The 7,243-nt window shown below is 36.7% G+C and overlaps 1 pseudogene across 1 annotated transcript; it reads left to right on the top strand.

Annotated features, from left to right (window-relative positions):
* Positions 1-7,243, top strand: LOC113675394 (gamma-glutamyl hydrolase-like; annotated as a pseudogene). The gene is made up of 10 exons (XR_016179564.1): positions 1-239; positions 387-424; positions 784-895; positions 2,338-2,388; positions 2,814-2,898; positions 4,128-4,293; positions 4,778-4,884; positions 5,416-5,509; positions 5,793-5,930; positions 6,662-7,243. The product of XR_016179564.1 is annotated as a gamma-glutamyl hydrolase-like (transcript).

Raw genomic sequence — 7,243 nt, 5'->3', positions numbered from 1 at the left:
TTTTGATAGGTGAATAACTTGGCCTGGTGTCGATAAGCTCTTAAAGTTAACGCTAATGTATATATAATTATCAGCTCGAGGGCGAATTAGGATTTTCATTTAAGACAACCAAAAAGAAGAAATATGAAAGAAGAGAAAATAACGAAAATTGCATTTTTGCTTATTGTGGCGCAGATTTCTTTAGCCATGGAATTCGAAACATTCAAAGCGTTCTCTAACCACGGAAAAGGAAAAAGCAGGTACAGTGTTTAAAATTCTTGTTTTTCTTGATTTAACGCAAATTTCTCCTTCGTCTTTTAACGTTTTCGAGCATTTCTGTCTTTTTTTTTATATTTATTTCCTGCTCCTATACTACCTTCTAACTTATTTCCGACCTTAAATCACAGAGATAACGGCAGGGCTGTCAACTGTTGTCCAATTATTGGTAAGTGAGTAAGGAAACTTTTTAAAAAATGATAGTATGCCAATAAAAGTGTTGTCGTCATAGGAAACGGTCTATCATTATTACTGTAGTTTCGCTGTCTTGCCAAGACTTTTAAAAACAGAAGTAAGAACTGCGATTTGGTCTTATGAATTAATGAATAAAAAGCCTTTGAAAGACACTCTTATCAATATTTTGCGCGATGTTTTCTTAGGAAAAATAGAATTAAACAGCGAGCACTGTCTTATAAAGGTAAATATAAGCTCGAACATAACGATCGATTACGCCACGAGTGCAGATTATCAAAAGGACAATGAGAGTTCGTTTAATTATTATTGTTTCCTTTTTCTGCCTCTTTGAAGGTGTGCTCGCTCAAGATACGGATGGAAATGTGACGAAATTCGGAAGTCAATTAATTGCAGCCACGTACGTCAAGTTTATCGAGTCTGCAGGAGGGAGAATGGTGCCTATTTTGTATCCTTTGTAAATCTGACCCTTTTGCAGTCATATATCGGTTAATCCTCTTAAAGATGTTAAATAAATTTAAATATAAAACAAGTATTGTAAGGTAGGATGAAGAAAAGGCAATTCTAGATCTATGAATATTTACGCCTTTCTGATGGGACCCACGGCGACCTAACAGATAACGCACTACACTCTGGGTTCGAGGCCTGGCTGGTTCACTGTATTGTTTTCTTCGTTAAGACACTTTACTATCCCAGTGCCTCTCTCCACCCGGGAGTATACATGGGTACCGGCTAATTATCAGGGTAACCTGATTGTAACCGAGGTCACGCATGGAATCCAGAGATCCTACCGAACACAAAGGAAGGAACTGAGCTGCTGAAAGCAATACGATGAATTCTCCTGACAGACTCTTTATACGATAAGCTCCGAACTGTGTTTTTTTAGGATTATTTCAGATATAATAGTTATTCAAGGACGTTTTCATAAGTTTCCCTTAGATTTCTTAAGAAAGGCAGGCCTGTTTGGCCAAGTGCGTTACGTTTCGAGGCCGGTATATAATAGCGAAACTTATTGTCATAACGTTTCCCGTGTGTATTGTGTTTACGTGTTCATAACCTGTCAGTGTTTTTACGATTCATCACTCATCACTCATCATGTGTAATGTTACGTAATTATGTCGAGTAATTTGGCAGGTTTTTTGCATAAATTTAGCCCTGTGGATCAATGTTCACATCCACTTTTGAGGAAGCAGCGTCGTCGTTTTCGTTTTTCACCTGTAAAGCTACGCACAGTTAAGGTAAATATTTTTTTTCTTGAGTGTTCAATTGTAAGATTTATTCTCTAATGTGTATTTTCCTACTCATGTTTAGTACTGTAATTATTTTCATCATTATTTTATTTAGAAAAACGTCCATACGCTACGGTACTAAACATGAATACGAAAATATACAGATGGATGTGAGCTCCACTCAGATAGATAAAACATTCTATATGATTGCATCAAATTCTATTTATAAATCAGTATCAACATGGCTACGCAGAACATCATAACTAGCGGAACATTCCGGAACATTCTAGAACGTGACCCTTGAGGGGGAATAGTGCTGCTCGTACACGTTTCATATTGAAAAAAATTCGGAAGCCATTAACCATGAGTCCATTTTCCCTGAAGGTCATGGGATTGGCTGCTATTGTGCAAAACAAAAACGTAGGAGTTGGGAAACGAACACGGAAACCTTTCTCAAAGCTTTCTACCTACAAAACTGGAAACACCTTTTTAAATTCAGAGAGGTTTCCATGTTTGATTTTCTTGTGGTCGTGTTGTCGGCTTGTTCAGGGTCGTTATACGACAGTATGCTTAGCCGGGGAGACTTTTTGAGGTCTTTATAAAATTCCCAGCGATTTGTTGTAAATGTGTGATTCTTAACCCTCAAATCAACATCCTGCAGCATTAACTCCACTGCCGAAGAAATTGAAAAGTTGTTTTATTCAATTAATGGGTAAGTAGAACGATGGGCAAAGCCGACCTCAAAAGATGGAAACGGCAAAGTTCTCTACTTTTAAGGTATTCTTTACAGTTATACTAGAAAAAACCGGAAACGTGGTATGGTGTAAAGGTTGATTAAGACTATCATTTGTCGCAATGTTCGCTCTCGCTTGTTTCAGGGGCATAGGCGAAATTAAGAGAAGCACAATATGCACCCGCGATATAAGTCATTTCATGTGAGGCACGTGGAAATTCATACCTGGGATACCCCCCTTTGAAAAACCCTCGCTATAAAACTGTAGCGCCCCATCCGCACCCCCTTCCCCCTCCCCCCCTTGCCACCGGACCACCTCTCATCATATATTTCAATTTTCTTGATTATCAACGTATTTTAGTTTTGCTTTCTTTTCCCTTTTTTATGACTTTTACGTATTTTAGTGTCATATATCCCGGAGGTCATAGCTACTTAGAACGCTCAAACTACACACGAGTAGGGAAACAGATATTAGAGCTGGCAATGAAGGTAAAATTTCAAAACCAAATGAATTAACTTCCACGGTAATTTAGTATCATCAACTGAGTTGATAACGTAAATTGGCCACCGTAAAGAGTTTAAAACCTTTTAAACTCTTTACGCAGTTGATAATGCCGAATTACCCTGTTATACTCTCCCACTGACGCAGCAGCAAAGTTTCTTCAGAAACTTACTCCCTTATTCAATATACTTCCACAATTGATTTCAGTAAGTTATCTCGCGCTGAAGTATGTCACTTGTAGATCAGTTTAGGTACCCTAATCTCCTTCAGTGAGGGTGATTAGTTATTTATCATATTTATCAAGCAATAGTTTTTGGAAGGAAGAAGCCTTAAAGATATGTCAGTGAAATGCAGCCATTTATCATCACCAAGCTGAATGGAATGAACAAAAAAATGCTACTTTGCGAAAACGCAAATAACCTGTCAAATAAAAAACTAAATTGTGTCCCTGAACCACCAAGAATGTTTACCTATGCCGGATTTTTGTTTAGGCACTTTTATTGGAATATTATATAATTATTATTATTATCATTATTACTATCATTATTATTATTGTTATCTTATGATTAAAATACATAATCTAAAACTATGATCATAGTCTGACATTTTTCACAAAATCATTTTATTATTGGTTAAAGAACCAAATGATGCACAATTGCTTCAAATACATCATCTAATTACTTTTATCATTATTATTATTATTATTATTATTATTATTATTATTATCATTATTTTTGTCGTTACTGACAGGGATGATGGTTATTTTTGGGTCCACTCACTCTCCGAACATCTATACCAAGTTAATTACAAAAGGTTTCCAACAGGGTGATGGGTTTTAAAATTATGGTTCAAATTTTGGCATTTTTACGACTTACGGTTATCCCAAAATGACACATTCTAAGAGAGGGAAAAATTTTACGGTTAACTTTTCTTACGACTAACGGTTAAAATTTATCAATTTTTACGCCTAACGTTTTAATTTTATGACCGTTTTATGGCTAATCGTTAACCCAACTGAGACCCTCTCACAAAAGGCGACAGTTTTTTTTATTACAAAGTATAACAAATGTTTTTATAAAGTGCAAAAATTTTATTACAAAGTACCACAGAACAGAGACAGACATACAAACCCTCGCAGGAAATTTAATTTCCGCTGTGGTTTGAGAAAAAGTGTCATTGCAATATCGTCACACACAAATTTCTTTCCCCACTGCAGGCTTATGATAAAGGCGACATCTTTCCGATCTGGGGAGAATGTCTGGGCTTAGAGTTGCTTTCAATGCTGATTTCTGGGTGTGATTTACAAGTGGGGCAATTCGACCAGGATCTTTTCAGCGACACCGATGCAAAAAATATAAGCCTGAAATTAATTCTTCCAAAAGGTTGGTGATGCATCTGTTTTATTATTTATGCTAACAATAATGTAGCCAATCAGTATTTCAACTCTATTATAGTGGTACCGCCCCTGTTTTTGTTTAGTTTTGGTGGATTACGCTTACCTGTAAGGTGGATTCAAGTGACCCAATAACATCTTTAGAAAAGAATTACAAAGACATTCCAAAACTTTTAGTTTGTAGAGTAACCCTCGGGGTATTTCGAAACTCTTCCTGTAAGTTTAATGTTTTTGTAATCAAACGAACTCGTAGTACCTTACTTAGCTCGCTTTCTGATGGATGACTGAGCACTGGACATTGGCCCGATCCTAATCATTAGCCATAAAGGCCATCACCCTTTTATCAAAACACTCGATAGATTAAATTTGCAGCAGAGGGTCCTTGAATCGCAAGATCACAGTTCGGTTTAAGCTGTGAAATAGACACATCTTGGAGTGACCCTCTACTGATACAACTAATTTTTGTCCAAAAGATTATAAAACAACTTCTCTGTGAAAATTTGCTCCAAGACAAGTTGTGAAATTCTTACAAAATAACAATGCAGCATTCAACAATCACAAGATGGCCATCACACCACAGGTTAGATGAAATTTATTACCTTTACTCTTAACAGAGGAATCTGAATTATTATTGCTATCATTGTTATTCATTTATAGTTTTAAGGGACCAGTCATTTTATTTTTTGCATGGGTAGGGAGGCAGAGGATTTTGGGATGGATCACATGGTTTTCAGGGGTCTGGAACGGGGATCATTCGTCGCTAATTGAACATAGCACTATGGGAAATTAGAGAAAATTGACTGCCCATTAATTGTCAACGTGGGGGATGATAAGAATATTACAGTCAGCCTTAGGATGAGTAAATAAGGTAAATTTCATTGTGACAAAACCAAAATCCTCCGCTCCCCCCACTCCCCCCTCCGTTCCCCCCCGCTCCCCCTCCGCTCCTTCCCCCCCGCTCCTCCCCCCCGCTCCTCCCCACCGCTCCTTCCCCCCCGATCCTACCCCCCCGCTCCTAAATGCATACTAATGATAAGGGTTATTAAGTCTTTACGCCTTCACTTGTTTTAGATTATACATTGACCCATACTACTCTGTTCTTTTGCGCCAGAATTATGTCAAGTACAGACGTCTAAATGCTTTTTTCAGAATCGTTTCAACCAGCAAAGATCGCAACGGGGTTGAATTTATTTCAACTATGGAAGGTAAGAACAAAACGTTTAAGGAATCTTAAAAAACAAACCCAAATATCATAAGCTTCGTCTGGCTTTCTCGCTACATTAGTTAATTCTTTTCTGGTTACAATTCTTCTAAAAAATTATCAGTTGTAAATTTCTTACTTGTAATGTTTTGTGCAAATAGAAAAAATAAAAAGGAAGAATTCCTTTATCATATGCTTTTGGTAAATCTTCACGAAAGAGAGGTCGACTGCTCTCTTAAAGAGCTCGCTCAGGAGTGATGGCAAGAGTCTAATTGCATTATTTACAGGTAAGCGTTATCCAGTCTACCTTTTACACTGGCACCCGGCTAAATCCCAGTTTGAATGGCGCAGAGATATGGATATTAATCACTCGCTGGCAGATGTTGTGTCAGGCCAGTATTTCGCAAATTTCCTAATTCAAAAAGGTGAGCTTGAAAATAGATTTAGTTTCTCTTCCTTAACAAAAAATAGCCATAACCGATGGCAGATAATTTTTATAATGATATTTCAATGGTACTATTGTTATAATGATCCATTGACCGAAAAAAAGTCTCAGTAATTGATTTAATCAAAACGAGTGGATCAAAATGCAGAACAGGAAACTAGAAAAAATAACAGAAACTCAGGCCAAGATCTCTTCTATCAAAAATGACATGTTACACAACATGTCACAACCAACGATGAACAACATTTAAAATTTTTGCAATATTTTGCTTGTTTTGCCTAAAATTAAATTGAATTGGAATCACTGTTTATTTCCTATAGTGTGATCGGTTAATTTTGTTGAAGTGATCCTGGTAACAGCAGTGAACTTATGAGAGTGCTGCGATCTAGACATGTTCTATTCTGAGCTTGTAGTATCATGGAAGAAGACACTTTATTCATTAACCCTTTAACTCCCTTTGGTGACCAGGACAGAATTTCTCCTTACACTACCAATACAATATCAAGCAGACAGGTGATGAGAATAAAGAAAATATCAATTAGAGGATTAGTTGATTAGTTGATCCAATACCAAATTCCCTAAACTAGCATCATAAGAATCATATGGCAGACAGCAAGACAAATTACTAATAATGAAATGTAGGGAGAGAAAAGGTTAATTATAACAACATTCAGAATTGTAATGATAGTAATTCTTCTCTGTTATTGGCAGCGCGCTCCAGCACTCACCGATTCTCCAGTGCAGAGGAAGAGAGGGCTTCTTTGATTTATAACTACAAACCGACTGATGTAGAAGACTACTTGCCTTTTATACAAGCTTACTTTTTTTAAGGTCACTCGATGACGACCTGTAGAAATCCTGTTTAGAAAAGAACACTTAAACGAACAACAGGCGAGTAGACCGAACGGCGGTTAAGGATTTGACGATTGCTGTAATTTATTTAGAATTTCTCGAAATAAGTAATGGTAATAGGACTGAGTGGAGTCCAATTGGGTCTGTAATCATACGAGTGATAACAAAATCAGACGACCGCAAAGCGGGAGTCCCATTTGTTTATCACAATTTCCAAGAAAAGAGAAAACTTTTTTCCACAGCAAAGCTGTCTAATACAACAACAAAAAAATAATGTCAAATGAGAATTGCCTGTTGTTTGACAGAAGATAAGGAATTTACTTACTCAAGAAATATTAAATGAAGTCTCGTAATACGCGCATTAACTGAATCAGTAATAGTATTGCAACTTTATTAAGTTATTTAAACAATAGTAAATGCAATTTAGATTAACTCTTGAAA

Source organism: Pocillopora damicornis, chromosome 9 (genome assembly GCF_964200805.1).
Source record: "Pocillopora damicornis chromosome 9, jaPocDami1.2, whole genome shotgun sequence".
In the NCBI taxonomy this organism is placed as follows: domain Eukaryota; kingdom Metazoa; phylum Cnidaria; class Anthozoa; order Scleractinia; family Pocilloporidae; genus Pocillopora; species Pocillopora damicornis.
The sequence above is the reverse complement of the archived record's forward strand: the minus strand, read 5'-3'. Positions and strand labels throughout refer to the sequence as shown.